The sequence below is a fragment of the Benincasa hispida genome, chromosome 6, assembly GCF_009727055.1.
Source record: "Benincasa hispida cultivar B227 chromosome 6, ASM972705v1, whole genome shotgun sequence".
NCBI lineage: Eukaryota > Viridiplantae > Streptophyta > Magnoliopsida > Cucurbitales > Cucurbitaceae > Benincasa > Benincasa hispida.
The window spans coordinates 24,094,862-24,103,514 of NC_052354.1; the positions used below are offsets into that span (position 1 = coordinate 24,094,862).

The following is an 8,653-nucleotide window of genomic DNA, read 5'->3' on the forward strand; positions in this document are numbered from 1 at the left end:
AGACGCACTCATAAGCTCTACTAGCCAACTTTCTCCTTTCGAGTCTGGAATCCTTACAAAGGCTAGACAACCTCATGTTCTAAAATAAGGCAAGTTTGGTTTCTTATTCTTGAGAATTTCGTAAGGTGAAGTTTTGTGTTTAGACTTTGAGATCTATTTAGAACATAACACACTGTAAGAATGATTTCACCCCACCAATAAGACGCGGCTCCTAAATTAAGTAAAATGGAAACTACTAGCTCAGCTAAAGTTCTATTTTTTCTTTCGGATTTTCCGTTCATTTCAAGAGAGTAAGGTTTATTACAATTAAAGCAGAGGAACTGTACCGTTTCTCCTGAAAGGGGTTTCTATTTTTTCTGTTGGTTTTGGTTGCTAGAGCCACGGTTCTGACCTTTCCTCTTTGTCTCTTTTGACTTTTTGTCAGGTTTTACCATGGCAAAGGCGGGTCTCCCAGGTATGATGTTCACCTCTTTGCCTCAATCCTTAGTCGGGTGATGAAACTTTCCAATAAGAACTGCTTGGTCTTATGCCTCAAAGTGTTCTTAAAATCCATCCACAAAGGGGACAGTTTATTAATAATAATAGCAACTTGGAATTATTCATCTAGAGTTATACCTTCAGTAATTATCTCATGGGCTATCTTTTGGAGTTCATGGGACTAGGCCTCCAGTGATTTGTTATCCATCATCTGGAACTTGAGATAATAGCTGACAGTATATTTCTTCGACCCGGCCTCCTCGGTGTCGTACTTCTTTTGCAGGGCATCCCAGACCTCTTTCGCTGTCTTCATTGTGCTGTAGTAGTCATACAGATCACCATTCAAACATTTTAAAATAAAGTTCTTACATAGAAAATCTTTCTCCTCCCAATCAGTAGATTCTTTTATCTATTGTTTAGTAGGTTCTTCTAGAGGGACGATCGGCTTATCTCTGGTACAAATGTCAACAACTTTCTTAACAGTAAGAAAGAGCATCTTTTGCTTCCACTGTTTGAAGTTCGCTCCTTCGAACAGGAATGGACGGTTGAGGTCAAATGTTATAACATCATTGTTTCTAGTGAGAGCCATTAGTGATATGGCAGAATACGTCTTCAAATAGTTGTGAATGACAAGATCCTCAGATGATGAACAGGACAGTAGTAAACGATCAGGCCAGGGCGGTCGAGCAAAGAACGAAACCTGTAAAATAGAAGCTTGTTATAGGCTGAGTCATGAAGCTCGCACTCTTTAAGACGTTTCATGGCTCTGCCCAAGTATGCAAGTAGGTTAGAAATGTTGCCACATCCTCCCCAGGATAAAACAGCCCGAAAAGAAAATTTTATCGAAAATGCACCGTTACCAACCAGAATACGCACCCTTTCTGACTGACTACTCAGAAAACAGAAAACGAAATAGAGGGTAGGCAGAGGAGAGCCTTCAATGGAAGGATGGAAGGAAGAGTAATTGTGTGTTTCTGAACCGCTGAAGGCCACGCAGTATTGGCCTTCAGAGTGGAACTGTCACGTGAGAGAGAAACAAGTAGCCTCTGAACATGTGAGGGTGAACCGAAAAAAATGGTCGGATGATGCACGCACGGAAGTGTTGGGGTTAATGCCCTAAAGTCTCATGTCCTGTATTTTGTACGAATGCTTGTGATGTATAATATATGATATTTACTTCATTTCTTGACTTTGCACATTGGATGTTTTATTTTCTTTACCATAAACCAATAAACTAAAATCCCTAGTGGTCATTATATAACTTAAGTATGTATGTGGTAACAAACAAGTGGATCATGTCTTAAGTAACAACCAGAAGGGTCTATAGTATATGAATATAGGAAGGAAACCTTATCCTAATAATGCTACAGATGCAGCCCGTTTTGGAATAGGTACAAGGGTGTGACTTGCTACAGATGATCTGATCCGGATCATTCATGTGTGGACGTACAAGCGGGGGCGTCCTATATAAAGAGTTTGTATAAGACCTGACCACGAAGTGTTAACGTCTCGTCATATAATCCTGTTCATGACAAAGACTTCACTTTACTAAGATGACCATAGGTAATATGACCTCAATCCGGAGTGAGTTGGGAACTTCTACCATTGAGGGCGGTCCTTTGCTTTGCTTGGGTGCGAATGGCCACAGCGCCGACTCAAACCTACCACTTTGGGGATTCGTCTGATTTGGGAGTTGGGAAGTCAGCTACACAAGAAGAAGTTCACTTCTTCCCCGAAGCAGAGGTAAGTAGACTCCCTTAAGGGTTGATCTTGGGGCTTGAATGATGTGGCACCACATACCTTCTCATGGCCCGAGAGGTGTTCACACATAGTAGGATTATGTTGTATTGTTCATTAGAGGGATCAGTGGTACTTAAGAAGTATAATGTAACTACAGAGGCAAAACGGTAAATTAGCCTAGTTATACTTACGAGCATCTGTGAAGGGTCATCATACTGATGATTGGTTATATCCGATGGACATAGAAATATATCTGTGGTAAGAAGAATTTAGCAGTCGGTCTTTAGTGGAATGCCTGACAGTTAACGGATGGTAGATCTCATGGCTAAAGAGTTTAGTCAGTTATTCACGTACCATTGGAGCTTCGAGTCAGTTTGGTAGTTAGTTTAGTCAGTTATGGCAAGAGTTCATAAGGTCCCTTTGGTAGCTTAGATATAAGTTGAGAATCAGTTTTTAGGTCAGTTTGAAATGTTCAAATTGACAAAAGGGATTTCGATTATATATGATATAATTGAACTAGTTAATTATATATGATATAATTGACTTTATGTATGAGATATATTAATTTGGAGGACATTAGATATAAATATCATTTATATCTAGTGCAGGAAAAATACTATGGTTAATATATGATATTAAACCATAGATTATGAATATAATGTAATTATATTTATTATTTATTAATTGGACAGTTATGGGATAATTGGTCGGTGTCTCTTCTGTTTTCGTAACTGTTGAATAAGATGAAGAATCATTTTGATATGCTTAAATAGCTCACGGTGTGTTGCAATTCCAGAGGCTCATCGCTTAGTAAATCAAAGCCTATACGATAGTGTTGTTTACTGATCGATTGCTTACACCCGCACGGGCTAATTACTAAACGATCGCTTATCTTTTACTAAACGATCGTTTAGTGCCCGAGCTTTACTAAATGATCGTATAGACAATCGTTTAGCTTTTTCTACATGATCGTATACTTAACCTAAACGATCAAACATTTTGTCTATACAATAGTCGAGTCTTTCTCCTACTTACTTGATCGTTATATACGATCGTTATATACAATAGACGAGTCTTTCTCCTACTTACTTGATCGTCATGCTGTAATTTCTCCTACTTACTTGATCGTTATAGACAATCGTTTAGTGCCCAACTGGACGGACGGCGACGGGTGGCAAGGCGCACTTGTGGGACGTCAACCGACCCACATTGGTCTATCTTCTCGCTACCTCCAAGACATGGGTACCTCTTTGAAGGAAATCGAACTCGAGATTTCCATGAGCAGTGAAAAATACATCATTCCAAATTACAATCATGAATGAACATTACAAATTACAGTCGTAAACAAAACATATTGTTAAGCAATCAATACAGAAATTACAGCATGAAAACTACAAATGAACAAGGAAAAATATCTCTACGAACATTTGTAGACTCGTCTCCACGCTCCATGCTCACGAACGCTCGAACACAGCAACCTCGAATGCTCGAACAACAAGATCGCAATACTGCATGAACACTTCGCACTCATCCTCAATGATCGCCTCAGTCACGAACTCCCTAGCAACACGGCCTCCACAGAACCTCGACGGTGTCAAGTTGAGTATGACACCATCAAGAAGGTTACCTTGGAATTCTCGATGTGAGAATCGAGAGGTTGGGCTCTGTGTAGACTTGGTGTGAGGCAGATGAAGGAGGAAAGAACAATCGTGTACATGATTGGGCAAGCGGGAGAAGACAGAAACCTATCGCATAGGTCGATGCCCAATCATTTAGGTAAAGCTAAGCGATCGTTTAGCTCATAAGTACAACTCCACCAATACTTCTTGTTAATTTCAACATTTCAAATCAACACCAAGAACTGATCCTCAACTGAATCCATTGAGCTACCAGGGGGAACTTATGGACCTATAGTTCAAAGCTCCAATGGTACGTGAATAACTGACTAAACTCTTTAGTCACGGGATCCACCATCTGTTAACTACCAGGCACTCCACTAAAGACCGACAGTATTATGTGTCCATCTTAACCAATCAGAAGTGCAACAACCCTTCACAGATCGCTCATAAGTACAACTCCACCAATAACCGTTATGCCCCTATAGTTACATCTAACTCCTTAAGTACCATTGATCCCTCTAATGAACATAAGTCATACTCCTACTACGACTGAGTCCTCTCTTCCAAAGAGAAGTTGTGGCCACTATGTTCAAGCCCCAGAATCAACCCTTAAGGGAGCAATCTCTCTACTTATCCCTACTTCAAGAAAGAAGCATTCCATCTTATGGATTGAGTTCCCAGCTCCAAGATCAGACAAGTCCCCAAAAAGGTAGGCATGTTGAGTTGACGATTTGGCCACTCTCACCTATACTAATCAAAGGACCACCCTCAAAGGCAAGAGTTCTCAAAACAGTCAAGATTGAGGTCGTGTCATCTATGGTCGTTTAGGTGAGATCCAAGTCTCTAGTATCAACGACATTATATACAGAGTCTAGTCATATCGTGGTCTAGGTCTTATACAAACTCTTTGTATAGGACAGCCCCGCTCGCACATCTCCACATGAGTGGTCAGGTTCTACCATCTGTAGTAGTTTACAACACTTGAGTGGTCAGGCCATATTTATAGTGTCACCAGGATCAGGTATCCCACCTTAATTCTTATACTACAAACCTATTTAGATTATCACATAAGGCATGATCCACTTGTATATCACATATACATGCTTAAGTTCACATAAGATAACCAAGGAACTTTGTTCATTGGATATGAGTAAATGCCAGAATTAAATAACATTTATTTTATTCATCAAACAATGTGTATCTTTACAAAACAACGAGACTCCAGGAGAATTAGGATACCAATCCCAACAATCTCCCACTTGTCCTAATGACTCGGGAGACTAATGTACAATACAATATAAAAATGTACAATATACAATAAACTAGGGCATACCCTAGTATCATCTCCAAGACTAATAAATCATATTTATTGTCTTGTCTCCTCTTTTGGAAAGTAGTGGGATCGAGGTCGTTTGCCACGAAATTTGTTTCATACGATTCTTTCCACTGTAAGTAATCGGTCATTTTAAAAACTTTAAACAGAAATACTAACGAGTTGCTGAAAAGAAAAAACACAATGACCTATGTTAGGTTTTGAGCAAATACCCATCGTAAAACAAAATAACATCCAATAAGGTTTTAGCAAAACTAATATGAACCCCATGTGACATCTAGCTTCGTAATGATGCTTCAAAGGTTTAGGACAAAAGCCGCCAAAGGGAGGCTTTTGTCCAAAGAATAGGCCCACTTCTTAGCTTCATCTCTAAGTGTATAAGGAAATAGATAGAGTCTGATGCCTTCGGTTGTCACACAAGGAATGGAGAATGTATTGCACATCTCGACAAAACTTGTGAGGTGTGCATGAAGGTCTTCTCCTTGCAAGCCTCCAAATTGACCCGCGTTTTGTATCATCTGGAGAATAACAGGTTTAATTTTGAACCTGGCGTCTTCTTCCATTGTAGGTCTTGCGATACCTGGAAAAAAATCATATAAATTGGGCGCCACATAGTTCCTCGTAGGAATATTGCGATCAACAGCCAAGAATATTGGGTCTTGCGGTAGTCGATTCATTCCTTGATGTACTTCAGGCCTATCGTTGTTATTGTTTACCATATCTCTGCGACGTTTATTCCAATTTTGGCATGCTCTCCTGCAAAAGGTTCTCTGATTTTTGGGTTGCTGTCGAATTCTGGATCCGTTCCAGTGCTCATGCACCATCAGCCGCTCTTCGCTTAAGCACACTATACTCTAAAAATATGTCCTGTAAAATATCACAAAAAAATATCAGCACTAAAGTTTCCATTCCCTAGGAACAGCGCCAAAAACTTGTTGTACGGTGGATGTAATGCCACCGCAAGGATTGATGATGTATATGATATACGTTGAAACCAAGTATAATTCCCCCACAAGTTTCTCAGAGTGATCTGAGGTCGAACATGTGGATTGCGATGTTAATGCGACAATGTTGTGATATATGCGACCATAATCAAACGAATACTGAGAGTTGCTGAAAAGTAAAATGCAATGATAAATGAATAAACAGGTAAATAGTAAAATGCGATGGTAAATAAATAAGCAGGTAAATAAATCTGAAGTTGTACAATGCGATGGCAAGTCTTGTGAATCAAATTAGAGTGAGAACGGGTTTAGGGAAAGAACATCGCAAGTTTGTCAATCCCATTGAGGACACAACTAAGGTTCTGTCTTCCCTTGGCCTACACCTCTCGGTGATCGCCTACGTCACCATATCTCTATGCTGATCAAGGATGAACATTTGTGAACACAAGATTTGTAACGACCCGACCCCCTAGGACTTAAGTAAGGTCGTTACTAAAATAAATGCATGAACAGAATTTAAAACGACGCTCAGTTATTTGAAATAAATGCTAATTAAATAAGAGAAGTTCAAAAGACGTTTGTTAAATGCAATTGTTAAAACAGTTAATAGGGTACCAAAAATTTTTAAAGACTAACAAAGGCATATAAGAGAAATAATCCTTAGTAATAAATTTTAAACAGTAAAACTAAATATCAAATTTCAAGATGCGGAAGCGAAAAGGTCTAGTCCCAGTGACACGATCACGAATTCCGCTGCGCCATCGCCGATACATCTTTACCTTTTCCTGAAACATCAACATAAGAAAGGATGAGTATGAAATACTCAGTAAGTAGCCCCACCACTGGGGTCAGGCTAGGCATCTATGTCCTCTAAATACTCGCATATGGCACATAAACACATGAAACAGACAAGAGAATGAGTCCTATCCTATTGTAGTTAAGTATACCCACAAAAATGGTGAATCCCGAAGGAAACAAAAAACTGGTGAATCCCGGAGGAAACACAAAACTGGCGAATCCCGAAGGAAACACAAAACTGGTGAATCCTGAAGGAAACACAAACTGGTAAATCTCGAAGGAAACACAAACTGGAGAATCTCGAAGGAAACACAAACTGGTGAATCCCGAAGGAAACACAAACTGGTGAATCCCGAAGGAAACACAAAACTGGTGAATCCCGAATGAAACACAAACTAGTGAATCCCATAGGAAAGACAAAACTGGTGAGCATCTAACTAATCAATAAGGATATTCACACAGTCTCAACGTTCAAAGAATCAACACCGTACAATTCTAAAACATACATGAAATCCTTGGTAACATGGCTCCATCACATACACATAATCCTCAACAACATATTATACAACATTCATGTAAACCTTACATCATAATTCTACAACATACAAATATGCCTCAAAACCAGCAGATCAGACATCGACATATGAAAACACATACCATCACATACTAACGATCAAATGCTTAGGTGTGTATTTAAACAATTCAGAACTCGTGTCAGAACATACTTTGATTTAGGTCATACTATCAATCAACATGCTAACAATTTCCCATAACATACACTCACCATGCTAGCATACAACTAAAGCTTGGTTCGTGGCAAGTTCCAGTGGTAAGATTACTTACCTCGAAGTCAAAAATTATGTCTAAGCGACAAGCAAATTAATCTTCCTCCTAGCTTAGATGGATCTTGAATTAGGCCTAAACATAATCCAAATTTACAATTAATAAGAAAGAGCTTAGTTCCAATAACCAAATTAACCAAAATAATTCCCAATAATCTTACCCAAAAGCTTGTCGAAACCACAACAAAATCCTCTTGACAGCACACTTTTAACTTCAAAGCTTCTCCAAAACTTGATTTTTAAACCCAAACAAATATGTGTCAATATGTTGAAGCAGAACACAATTAGCCAACAAATCCAATTAAAATGGCACAATCTTACCCCAAATCCACAAGTTATGACGACCTTTATTGTTGACAGCACAAACGACAAGAAACAACAGATTCGAAACACCCTTGTGTGACCGTCTGGTTATAAATATTCAGGTTTGGGCGTAAGTGATTGTGGGATCTCGAGGTTCTGGGCAACGACCTGCAATCCACGAAGACCAGCGCAGATTAACGAGCGACATCATCAACAATCAGAGGCAGCGACTGCTTCGTTGCACAGATGACTGAAGGGAGTCGAGTCGACACCGCTGAACAGGTGCTTGCGGTCGGAAAAGAAGGCGCGGCGTTCGTGAGTTTGGATGGAGGCGACGTTTGTGGGAAAAAAGGAGAGGGAAAAATTTGGGCATGCGGTGCGAGGAAGAAGAAAGAAAGGGTTGGTGGGGGGTTTTAAAATATAATAATAATAAATGTATTGAAGGGGGTTTTAAAATATAATAATAATAAATGTATTGAAGTGGGTTTTAAAATATAATAATAATAAATGTATTGATGGGGGGTTTTAAAATATAAATATAATAAATGTATTGATGGGGATTTTAAAATATAATAATAATAAATGTAGGACTGATGG

The 8,653-nt window shown here is 39.2% G+C and overlaps 1 long non-coding RNA gene across 1 annotated transcript; it reads right to left on the reverse strand.

The window, feature by feature from the left end:
- Positions 1–5,399: 5,399 nt before the first annotated feature.
- LOC120080432 lies at positions 5,400–8,418 on the reverse strand. Its single transcript, XR_005482510.1, has 4 exons — positions 8,075–8,418; positions 7,915–7,984; positions 7,755–7,829; positions 5,400–6,898 (listed from the first exon to the last, which is right to left on the reverse strand). It is a non-coding gene; the product is annotated as an uncharacterized LOC120080432 (long non-coding RNA).
- Positions 8,419–8,653: the final 235 nt, after the last annotated feature.